This window comes from Pseudophryne corroboree, chromosome 9, assembly GCF_028390025.1.
Source record: "Pseudophryne corroboree isolate aPseCor3 chromosome 9, aPseCor3.hap2, whole genome shotgun sequence".
NCBI classification, from domain to species: Eukaryota; Metazoa; Chordata; class Amphibia; order Anura; family Myobatrachidae; genus Pseudophryne; species Pseudophryne corroboree.
In genome coordinates this window covers 108,029,701-108,041,581 of record NC_086452.1, presented here as the reverse complement: position 1 = coordinate 108,041,581, position 11,881 = coordinate 108,029,701, and the positions used below count along the sequence as shown (strand labels likewise).

The 11,881-nt window shown below is 44.5% G+C and overlaps 1 pseudogene; it reads right to left on the bottom strand.

The window, feature by feature from the left end:
* Positions 1–9,328: 9,328 nt before the first annotated feature.
* Positions 9,329–10,012, bottom strand: LOC134958744 (cadherin-1-like; annotated as a pseudogene).
* Positions 10,013–11,881: the final 1,869 nt, after the last annotated feature.

The following is an 11,881-nucleotide window of genomic DNA, read 5'->3' as shown; positions in this document are numbered from 1 at the left end:
TTAAGTGTCAGTGGATTGCTTACGCTATTACCCAAAGTTTCTGAACTTGACAATGACTTATGATGAATGTGCTGCAGGTGACGTATAAGGGAGGATGTTCCTAGGTGGTTAATATCCTTACCCCTACTTATTATGGATTGACAAAGGGCAACAGATGGTTTGACACCTGTTGTCTGGATTTGTGGAGAAATAATTCCACACTGAATAGGTGGCTTTTTTGTATTTTGGTCAGGCATGACAATGGGCATTTTCATACCATGACCAACAATTGTCTCCACTGGTGCCTTATTCAAACAAACTACATCACCATCAGAATCCTCATCGTCAACTTCCTCCTCAGCGCCAGCTACACCCATATCCTCCTCATCCTGGTGCACTTCTACAGTGACATCCTCAATCTTAATATCAGCAACTGGACTGGCAATGCTCCTTCCAGCACTTGCAGAGGGCGTGCAAATGGTGGTAAGAGCCTCCTCTTCCCATACAGTGTTGTGAAGGTCAGGCCTAGACATTGCCACCGCAGACACACTTGGACTCTGTTTGGGGATTTGTGATATTTTTACAGCATACAGGACAGTGCCAGCACCTCTGTATTTTCACAAAACTCCTGTAATTTTACAGCATACAATACACCCCTTTATATTCACTGCACCCCTGTATTTTTACAGCATACAGGACCAGTGTACTTTTATTTTAACAACAGCACCCCTGTATTTTTACAGCATACAGGACCAGTGTACTTTTATTTTAACAACAGCACCCCTGTATTTTTACAGCATACAGGGCCATTGTACTTTTATTTTAACAACAGCACCCCTGATTTTTTACAGCTTAAAGGACAGGGCCAGTGTACATTTATTTTCACTGCACCCCAGACTTTTTACAGCATACAAGACAGGGCCAGTGTCATAGGTGTGCGCAGGGGGGGTGCCTGGTGCGCACAGGCACCCCCTAATGTCTGGCACCCCGATCTCACATGCCTGATGCAGCGATCGCCGAGCAGGCTGATTACTGTCCCCTCTGTGCTGCACCGTGTCAGGACTGTATTACTGACCATATGCCTGGGTTAATCAAGGGTGCCACTGCCACCGGCTTTCAAACTCCCAGCTCCACCTCCATGTACAAAAACAGCGTGATGTGACATGATTACGTCATGCTGCTCGCACGCCCACCCGTCACACCCACCACATGCCCACCTCTCTCCTTCTATGCTATGCCAACGCCAGCCACTGATGAGGATCAGCATGCAGCCAGCGTTCCTCTTAGGAAAACAAATTCAATACTGGCAGGCGGTCGGCAGCAGCATTGGCACGTCACTCGTTTTTCCAGCAGCAGTACCAGTCTGCGACTGTCAGTGTCAGTGAGTGACTGACTTGTAAGTAAGCTGCTGCAGCTTGCAGGGGAAAGAGAGGGGGAGCCATACCAGGCTGAGGAGGAGCAGTGTAATTGCAGTGAGTGCCATCAGGGGTGTTTGTTTGGTGCACACCATAACATCTGACAATGTATCTGCTTTATTAGGATTGGTACAAGGGTGGATATTTAATATTGCATTGACCGTCAGTAGATCATGCCAGACACGCCCAAAAGGTGGTGCTAGACACACCCCTCCGATGGTGCACCCCCTAATAAAATGTGCTGCGCACGCCTATGGAGAGTGTACATTTATTTTAACAACAGCACCCCTGAATTTTTACAGCATACAAGACAGGGCCAGTGTACGTTTATATTCACTGCACCCCTGAATTCTTACAGCATACAAAACAGGGCCAGTGTACATTTATTTTCACTGCACCCCTGAATTTTTACAGCATACAAGACAGGGACAGTGTACATTTATTTTAACAACAGCACCCCTGAATTTTTACAGCATAAAAGACAGGGCCGGTGTACATTTATATTTACTGCACCCCTGAATTTTGAAAGCATACAAAACAGGGCCAGTGTACATTTAATTTAACAACAGCACCCTTGAGTTTTTACAGCATACAAGACGGGGGCCAGTGTACATTTATTTTCACTGCACCCCATAATGTTTACAGCATACAAGACAGGGCCAGTGTACATTTAGTTTTACTGCACCCCTAAAGTTTTACAGCATACAAGACAGGGCAGGAGGACAGTGCCCCTGCCCCCTGTACAACACAGTGACAGCTACAACAGCAACACCCATGTACAGCTGCATCACCCCTAAGAGCACATGAAACACCAGTGACAGCCAGGACAGCATCCCTAACATCACAGGGATACCACAGTGACAGGAAAAGCACTCCTAATGAGCACACACTGACCCCACCCGATGCCACCACCCACAGAGAGAGACAGAGGTCTGTCTACCTCACTCTACAAGTCCGGAGGGAAAATGGCGGCAATGCGTGGCTCCTTGTATGGAATCCAAAACCTCAGAGAATCCGACAGCGGGATGATGACGTTTTGCCTTGTTCTGTTTTCTGAGTCTGGCGGGAAGTGCCGAGCTGGACTCGGATTCTGGCTCAGAGCGTGAAGTCTGGGGGGGAGGGGGGGGGGAGTTCTTTTCTCTGAGAACTGAAGCCGCTCATCTCTAATTATAACTCTTAATTATAACCCTTACAGAATAGAAATCTCTTAGAAGAAGGGGATATACTGTAATACCTTGGGAATCATTTACTTTATCTTATGCCAAATACAGTAAACTCATTATTATACAACAGTACAGTGCCCCAACTGTGCACAAAGAATTTAAAACTACCTGGGTCAGTCCATAATATTATAGTACATTTATTGTATATGTTGTAACTATGGTTATGTTTACACTGTGTGGTTTTGCTTGGTGATATTTTGCTAAGTAATTAATTGTATTCATACATATCCATATGTTGCTTATACTGTGGATTCAGATTACTTACTGATATATGTACTAAAGTTCATTAGTATGGTATAAAGTCATTATGGTGAAAAATCCGTACCTGGTGAGTTATTATTGTCATTAAGGTACCGGAAACCCGAAGAGGAATACAGAGTGTGAATAAAAGTAAAATGTATATGTGAATACCTGGGTATTTTAGCACATGGCATGTGTAGCATCATCTTTCAATAGCTTCCCAAGCTTGCCTACTACATACCCACACTAACGGTATATGAAACAGCTTGGGTGGAGGCACAGTAATTAGACAGCCGCTATCTTTCCCAGACCCAACGATGGGTTTCTTGCGTACAGGCTGATGGGGAGGGATCTGAAGTATTCCTCTGTAAAAAGATTTGCGGAAATATAGCATATAGGGCCTTATTTAGTATGGCGCATACTGAAGATTTTGTGCACATGCGCAGGGGCAGTACTGCAAATGTGCATGCAGTGAGATGCCATCGCATCTCACTAATGCAAACTCCTCTGCCTGACAGGCAGAGGTATTTTCGGGGCGGTGACGTGGCATGGCGGGGGCAGTGTGGCGAAAAGAGGGGTGGGTCTGGGCCATTTTCAAGATGGCCACGTGACATCACATGCGGCTGCTGCGATGGAAAACATGCGCAGGCAGGGGGGCATCCATAGCTTGGCGGGCATTTGTATGCTGGGCAGCCCCCAGAAGCGATTGCAAGCAGTTGCAGTTTTGCTAATTTTAGGTAGGGTGGGGTGTGTTCAAACTGAAATCTAAATTTCAGTGTAGAAATTAAGCAGCCAGTATTTACCCTGCACAGAAACAATATAACCCCCAAAAATCTAATACCGCTTTTATACTAAAATCGCGGGTCACAGCCGGGAGCCTGGCTCGTTTGCTACCCGGCTGCGACCCGCGTCAGCCCCCTTTTCCCACTGAAGTCTCCAACTCGGCATATTGGTTGGTGACGTCATTGGTGACGCGACGGGGGCGGCGATTGGAGATCACATGATCTCCGTACGCCGCCTGTACATTACTGTGAACGGGAAGCCGAGTCGATGCGGCTCGGCTCCCGTTTACACTGCACAGTTTACTGGGCTGAACACGTGTTCAACCCTGCAAACTACCCGAGTTGGAATTCCAGTCATTCAACCTGGATTATTCCAAATCGACCCTTTTACACCGACCAGCAACACAGGTTATGCACTCTTATGCGCAATAACCCATGTTATATGCTGGTGGTGTAAAAGGGGTATACATCTCTCTGCACATGTTACATCTGCCCCAGCTGCAGTGCAGCATGGTTTTGCTAACAAACTTTTTTGCTTTGTTAAAAAACCTGAATAACCCTCACAGTTCCTTTTAGCACTACATTGCAGAAGTTGAAAGCTGTAGAGGTGATTCACTATGTATCCATATGCTATGCGTGTTTATGGTTCAGATAGAGGATAATCATAGTCCAGTATTATAGAATTGAAGCTTACTGTAGTCCAAATCAGTGGCGTAACTTCATCCCAGTTGCCCAGAGCAAGATAAATGTTGTTTGCCCCCCCACATAAAAAATTATTAGTATTTTATGTTAACTGACTCCTCTACACCCGCAATGATAAAAAGATACTGGCGCTATGTTGAGATTTCAATAATTAAGAAATGGATGTATAATAATAAAAACATTTATTAAACAAATGATAAAATGATACTAGTGATCACAATTAAAAGACCTTAGTAATATACTGAGAAGAAAAAATTGCTTCTAAGCAACTGCCCAATTACTATGGACCTAATTCAGTAAGGGTAGCAAATGCTGCTAATCAGCAGAGTTTGCTATCCTTTTGCTAGCATGCTGGGGGCCGCCCAGCGCTGAGCAAGGCCGCCCAGTGTGCTGACCGGGACCCCCCCCCCCCTTGCTAAAAGCAGAAATTGCGATCGCCTCGCAATTTCTGCTTGTCAGCAGAAACTAAGGTTGACTCCTTCCGGCGCAGGTTAGCTGCAGCCGCAAGAGTCCCGGCACCATTTTACCTGTCGCGACGGCTGCGTGTGATGTCATGCAGCTGCTGCGACAGCGCCCCCGACACGCTCTGTTTCCTCCCTGAAATGGAGCGTTGTCGCCCCAATCTCACCCCGCGACCGCCTCTGCCTGATTGATAGGCAGAGGCGGCCACGTTTTCTGCGCCCCCCCCCCCGCAGAAGATGCAGATGCATGCGCAGTAGAGCTCGACTACTGCAACGTTCTCCTCACTGGCCTCACTTGCTCCCCTTCAATCTGTCCTCAACTCCACAGCTAGGCTTATCATCCTCTCCCACCGCTCCACATCTGTCACTCCCATTCAACAAAATCTGCACTTGCTCCCATTCCCCCAGAATCCTCTTCAAACTCCTCACCCTCACATACAAGGCCATCTCTAATTCCACTGCTCCCTACATCTCCAACCTCTTCTCCCTTCATACTCACTCCCACCCTTTACGGTCGGCTAATGGCCGGCGCCTCTCCTCTACCCTGGTCACTGCTTCCCATGCTCGAGTCAAGATTTTGCCCGTGCTGCACCCCTTCAGTGGAACACGCTCCCCCACTCAATTAGACTCTCCAGGACCTTGCAAAGCTTCAAATGAGCACTGAAAACCCACCTATTCATCAAAGCGTACCCTTCCGATGCATAACTTAATTCTGAGGCTGCTCTTCCATCCCCCTACCTCATGCCTTGACCATCTCTGCTTTGCTTACATCCGGCCATCAGGCTACCTCCCACTTGCTTGCACCTCATGTCATCTGTCTTTCGCCCTTTCCTACTAGATTGTAAAACTCCTCAGAGCACGGCCATCTTTCCTCTTGTTGTCAAAACCCTCTTCGACACATTTCACTCACAGCCCTCTCCTACTCAGCGACCATCTTTACCCGCTTTTTCTACTGCTGGTAAAGGCTCATCTCTATCTATGGCCACCAGCTCCTATTAGTACGCTGATCACGTATTATGTTTTGAAAATTGTGGTGCTATTTGTTGCCTGTACACTATTTTTGTTATTTATTTACTATAATGTTTTGTCTCCCTGTTCTGTCCTTTGTATGGTGCTGCGAAACACTTGTGGCACCTTATAAATAAATTGCAATAATAATAATAATAATAATAATAATAATAATAATAATCTTATTCGCATCGTTATGCCTGGATAAGATGTACCAGCAGCAGAGGCGGATTTAGACCTCATGGGGCCCTAAGCAAGACACACATTTTGGGACCCCCCTTCCTCAAATAATCCTCAATGTGACCACCCCACTAATTGTAGCAGACAGGTCCTGCTGCCTCCCAGTCAGTGTATGCTCCCCAATCTGCCCATAGCCGATTATAGCAGGCGGATGGTAGTTGTACTAACATTATTATTACTAGAGATGACCGAACCCCCCGAACTCCATGTGGTTTACACGGGTCCGAGGCAGACTTGGTTCTTCCCGCTTGACTCGGAAAACCCGAACAAGGAAAAACGTTATCATCCCGCTGTCGGATTCTTGCGAGATTCGGATTCCATATAAAGAGCCGCGCGTCGCCGCCATTTTCACTTGTGCATTGTAGAGAGAGCGGAGAGGACGTGGTTACGTTCTGTCAGTGGAAAGCTCAATATCAGTGCTTACTTGTTGCTGCTCAGTATACTAGTAGTGTGTCTCTCCTGCTCCGTGTCAGTTCTAGTATCCTCATCAGTGCTCAGTATCACTGCTCATTGTCTTGTGCTGCATTGTGGTGACCAGTATACTACAGTACAATAGTCCAGTGCTGCATCTTGCTGCCCAGTGTCAGTTCTAGTATCCTCATCAGTGCTCAGTATCACTGCTCATTGTCTTGTGCTGCATTGTAGTGACCAGTATACTACAGTACATTACTAATAGTCCAGTGCTGCATCTTGCTGCTCAGTGTCAGTTCTAGTATCCTCATCAGTGCTCAGTATCACTGCTCATTGTCTTGTGCTGCATTGTGGTGACCAGTATACTACAGTACAATAGTCCAGTGCTGCATCTTACTGCTCAGTGTCAGTTCTAGTAACATCATTAGTGCTCAGTATCACTGCTCATTGGGGGTAATTCTGAGTTGATCGCAGCAGGAATTTTTTTTAGCAGTTGGGCAAAACCATGTGCACTGCAGGAGAGTCAGATATAACATTTGCAGAGAGACTTAGATTTGGGTGTGGTGAGTTCAATCTGCAATCTAAATTGCAGTATAAAAATAAAGCAGCCAGTATTTACCCTGCACAGAAACAAAATAACACACCCAAATCTAGCTCTCTCTGCACATGTTATATCTGCCTCCACTGCAGTGCACATGGTTTTGCCCAACTGCTAAAAATGTTCCTGCTGCGATCAACTTGGAATTACCCCCATTGTCTTGTGCTGCATTGTGGTGACCAGTATACTACAGTACAATAGTCCAGTGCTGCATCTTGCTGCTCAGTGTCAGTTCTAGTATCCTCATCAGTGCTCAGTATCACTGCTCATTGTCTTGTGCTGCATTGTGGTGACCAGTATACTACAGTACAATAGTCCAGTGCTGCATCTTGCTGCTCAGTGTTAGTTCTAGTATCCTCATCAGTGCTCAGTATCACTGCTCATTGTCCTGTGCTGCATTGTGGTGACCAGTATACTACAGTACAACAGTCCACTGCTGCTTTTTGCTGCTCAGTGTCAGTTCTAGTATCCTCATCAGTGCTCAGTATCACTGCTCATTGTCTTGTGCTGCATTGTGGTGCTCAGTATACTACAGTACATTACTAATAGTCCAGTGTCTTGTGCTGCATCTTGCTGCTGTAGGGTGCTGTGGTGGTGTCCTGTCACTGTGCATAGGTCATCATCATTCCAGTCACAGTGGTATCTGGGGGGTGACAATTCCAGGGGGCTTTTGTGCTGCTCACTAATACTAGTACAGTGTCTTGTGCTGCATCATGCTGCTCAGTGTCAGTTCTCTGTAGTATCATCAGTGCTCAGTATAATCAGTGCTCAGTATAATCAGTGCATTGTTAGACGTGCGCCCGTTATCAGCCATTAGTGCAGTGGGATTTCGAAAATTTATGAAGTTATTGTGTCCCCGGTACCAAATCCCATCTAGATTCCACTTCACTAGGCAGGCGAGATTTTGCAAATTAATTCCAGTGATTTATAATTATTAATTCCAGTGATCTTGCCAATTAATTCCAGTGATTTATAATTATTAATTTCAGTGATCTTGCCATTTAATTTCAGTGATTTGGACGTATAATTCCAGTTGGAATTGTTTGTGTTGCTTGGCTTAGTCATACAGCTACCTCATTGCACCTCTTCGACGTCTTTGCATGAGGTGCTGTTTGGGGCCTAGTTTTTGAAAAGTGCCATCCTGTGTGACACTGCCGTATGAGTCATGGGGTACTGCTGTATTAGTCCTGGGGTACTGCCGTATAAGTCCACCAAATGCAGATTTTTTTAAAAGTGACTGGAGCATGCTGAAGATGCTGTCAGTGGACCGAACAATTGCGGCACACTCTTGACATTCAGCCACTGCATGACGCTACTAGATGGGCCAGGTGGTTGTGTCGCTTAGCTTTGGCCTACTGCAACCACGGTGCACCTTTTTTTTCTTTGCATCATGTGCTGTTAGGGGCCTTTTTTTTATATCTGCCCTCCTGTCTGACACTGCAGTGCCACTCCTAGATGGGCCAGGTGTTTGTGCCGCCCACTTGGGTCGCTTAGCTTAGTCATCCAGCGACCTCGGTGTAAATTTTAGGACTAAAAATAATATTGTGAGGTGTGAGGTGTTCAGAATAGACTGGAAATTATGGTTATTGAGGTTAATAATATAATAATACTATAGGATCAAAATGACCCCCAGATTCTATGATTTAAGCAGTTTTTGAGGGTTTTTTGAAAAAAAAACAAAAAAACACCCGAATCCAAAACGCACCCGAATCCGACAAAAATCCGAAAGGGAGGTTTTGCCAAAACGCGTCCGAATCCAAAACCCGACCGCGGAATCGAATTCAAAACCAAAACACAAAACCCCAAAAATGCCCGCTGCACATCTCTAATTATTACCAGTTATTTATATAGCACACATACTGCAGCGCTTTACAGAGAATATTTGGCAATTCACATCAGTCCCTGACCCAGTGGAGCTTACAATCTATATTGCCTACCACATGCACACACACACACACACACACACACACACACACACACACACACGCACGCACGCACACGCACACACACACACACACACACACACACACACACACACACACATTCTTGCTAGAGTTAATTTTGTTGGGAGCCAATTATCCTACCAGTATATTTTTGGATTGTGGGTGGAAACCGGAGTATCCGGAGGAAACCCACGTAAGTACATGGAGAATATACAAACTCCACGCAGTTAGAGCCATAGTAGAGCCAGGGAATCGAACCCATGACCTGAGTGCTGTGAAGCAGTAATGCTAACCATTACACCATCCATACTGCCCAAGTGTACAGCCTAGTCCTCACCTCCTCCGTACATGTCTGCCAATTTGTTAAGCCGGGTTCTCCAGGATTGCAGACCGCTGTAATGCTGGTCAGCATCAGAGTTGGAGGAGTTCTAGGAGCTGAGGGAGGCGGCATCTGATCCACTGCCTTCACAGTCGAACAAGAGGATGGAGTCGAGCGGAGAAGTGGTGTGGTCATTATCAGCTATATTTAAGTTCTCTTCAGTGAAGTTCCCAATCTCATCCGGATTGGCCAGGCGCAGGGTGCTGGGGAGCCGACATCAGTGTTGGGGCAACATCGTTACGCATGACATCTGGACGGGCATCGAGACCGTGGTGCAGTTGGCACAGATCAAAATTCCGGGTCTCCTCCCCACCTCCTTCTTTATCAAAACAGTAGACATTATCCAGAGTGTCATATACCAGGGGCAGTAGGGGATCATTAACTACCTTCTTGCCTCTCAAAAATAGCATGAGCAATAATAGCAATATCACAAATGCCTTGACACCCCAAGGATGCTGAGACTCTCCTGGATTCCAATACCTCCGGCGACTGCTTCGCTATCCTGACAATCTTTGGTGTCTCCTTGACAATCACACACCTGGACCTTTAACGTAGTAATGTTCTTCAGAAACTGGCTGTCAGTAAGTGTCACAGGGACTGTGTATGTACCAATATCCATGTCCTTGTTCATGTTTACGTCAAAGAAAAACAAGGGGGAATCAGAGGTCGACGCACTGGTATAGTCACTAAACACATAAGTAGCTACTAATAAGTCTAATGTTACCGGAATTATTAATAGTGTATGAAAATTCAATTATCCATTAATATTATTGTCATAGCGGTTCAGTTGAACCTATCCCTGTATATAAAGGCCCGGTGGTGCTCCCAAGAGTTTGAATATAACGTATAGAAAAAAGAAAACTCTTTTGGTGGGGCACTCTTATCAATTAATTCTGTTAAAATATAAATTTTATATGTGGACTCACTGATAGACAAAACATACATAAAACATTTATATAATAAAATGCCAAAAGCCTGTAGTTCCTTGTCTCAATTCTCACCCATTACACCAATTGTTTATTATTCAGTTATCGACATCCTATCACAGCAATATTGTGTGCTTTTGCAATGGTTAAACATATTTCCATTGATGTACTTTTAAACTGCTCTATAGTCAAACTTCATGCTTCTATTACACTTTTACTACTTTAATTGGTATTCTCCTAAATCCAAGAAGCAAAAAAGGCACATTATTTATTCATGTGCTTGGTGAGAATTGGCATTACAGCCTCCTATCTATTATTGTAACCAATAAGCTTCTGCATTATACTACAGGATGTGGCCAAGCAAATGTGTACTTTAGCCAAACACAGAATATACACCTGGCGCCGTTACTGATTAAGTCAGAGCTGCTAATCTCGGGGATTTGATCCCAATATCCCCAAATATATAAACATAGACAAAAGAAATTTGAGACTGCGCTACTAACTTTAAAATGTATTTATATATTGTTAAAACATTGATTAAAATTACAATACATAGATACCGGCCAGTATCCAAATACACAAATATTACATATAAAAAGAATTACTAATATATATATCGCACCACTACAGTCATATATTAATCACAAATCTATGCATAGATAATTATTATTAACTTTCCTATATTAGGATAATATATATGTAGCAGTCCAAATGTGATTTCAATGTAAGAACATAGCCTGGAATAAGTCTCAACACTTCAATGAGCACATTTAGTGTGACAACACAGCTCTTTTCTTATGATGTTAGTACTTTTCCAATGGTTAGCAATATAAATTAAAAGTTCATGCAATAAGCACATGCATATGCTCCAATGTGTAGAGTGAATTTTCAGCAAATTTGTAGAAAGCACCATGCAATGCAGTTACTGGCAATCACTCTCCCAGTATAAACAATCAGCTGTATTGAAAGCTAAGAGTTCATGCGATAGCACATGCAAAGACTCCAGACATTAAATGGGTCAGATACCAGTGGATCATATAGAAGACATCATGCGATGTAATCATTCACAATACCTCTCCCAGTGATTGTTGTTCACAAGCAGCTGTGCTTATATGCTTGTCTTACTGGTAGGTGATTCTACTGGTTCGTTCCCCTGGGCAGCAGGGTCTGTAATAATGGCTGTGGCCGGTCGGCTCCAAAGTTTCTAACACAGGCAAATAATTGCTGCGGTGTCTGCACAAGTGTTTTGTCCTCTCCCAAACGCATTTCTCTGCCTCCAAGTGGGTGTCGGCAGCTTCCTCAGTGGGTATTATGTCTAAATTAAAATGAATAGCAAGTATGTTGAAATTTTTTTCTAGCCTATAGGGCAGAATTAAGTCTTAATTAGTAGTGGTATAGAAATAATATTTATTATACACTGAAGACAAAGACATAAAACTTCTTATGTACACTCTGTTGTTACCATATACACTCGCTTACTTCTCTCTCAGGAGAGGGCTAATGTGAGTGACAGGAGAAGAAGCAGTGGCAGTGGTGAGTGGTAACTTTCGGTGAGGCTGTATATATTTCTACTA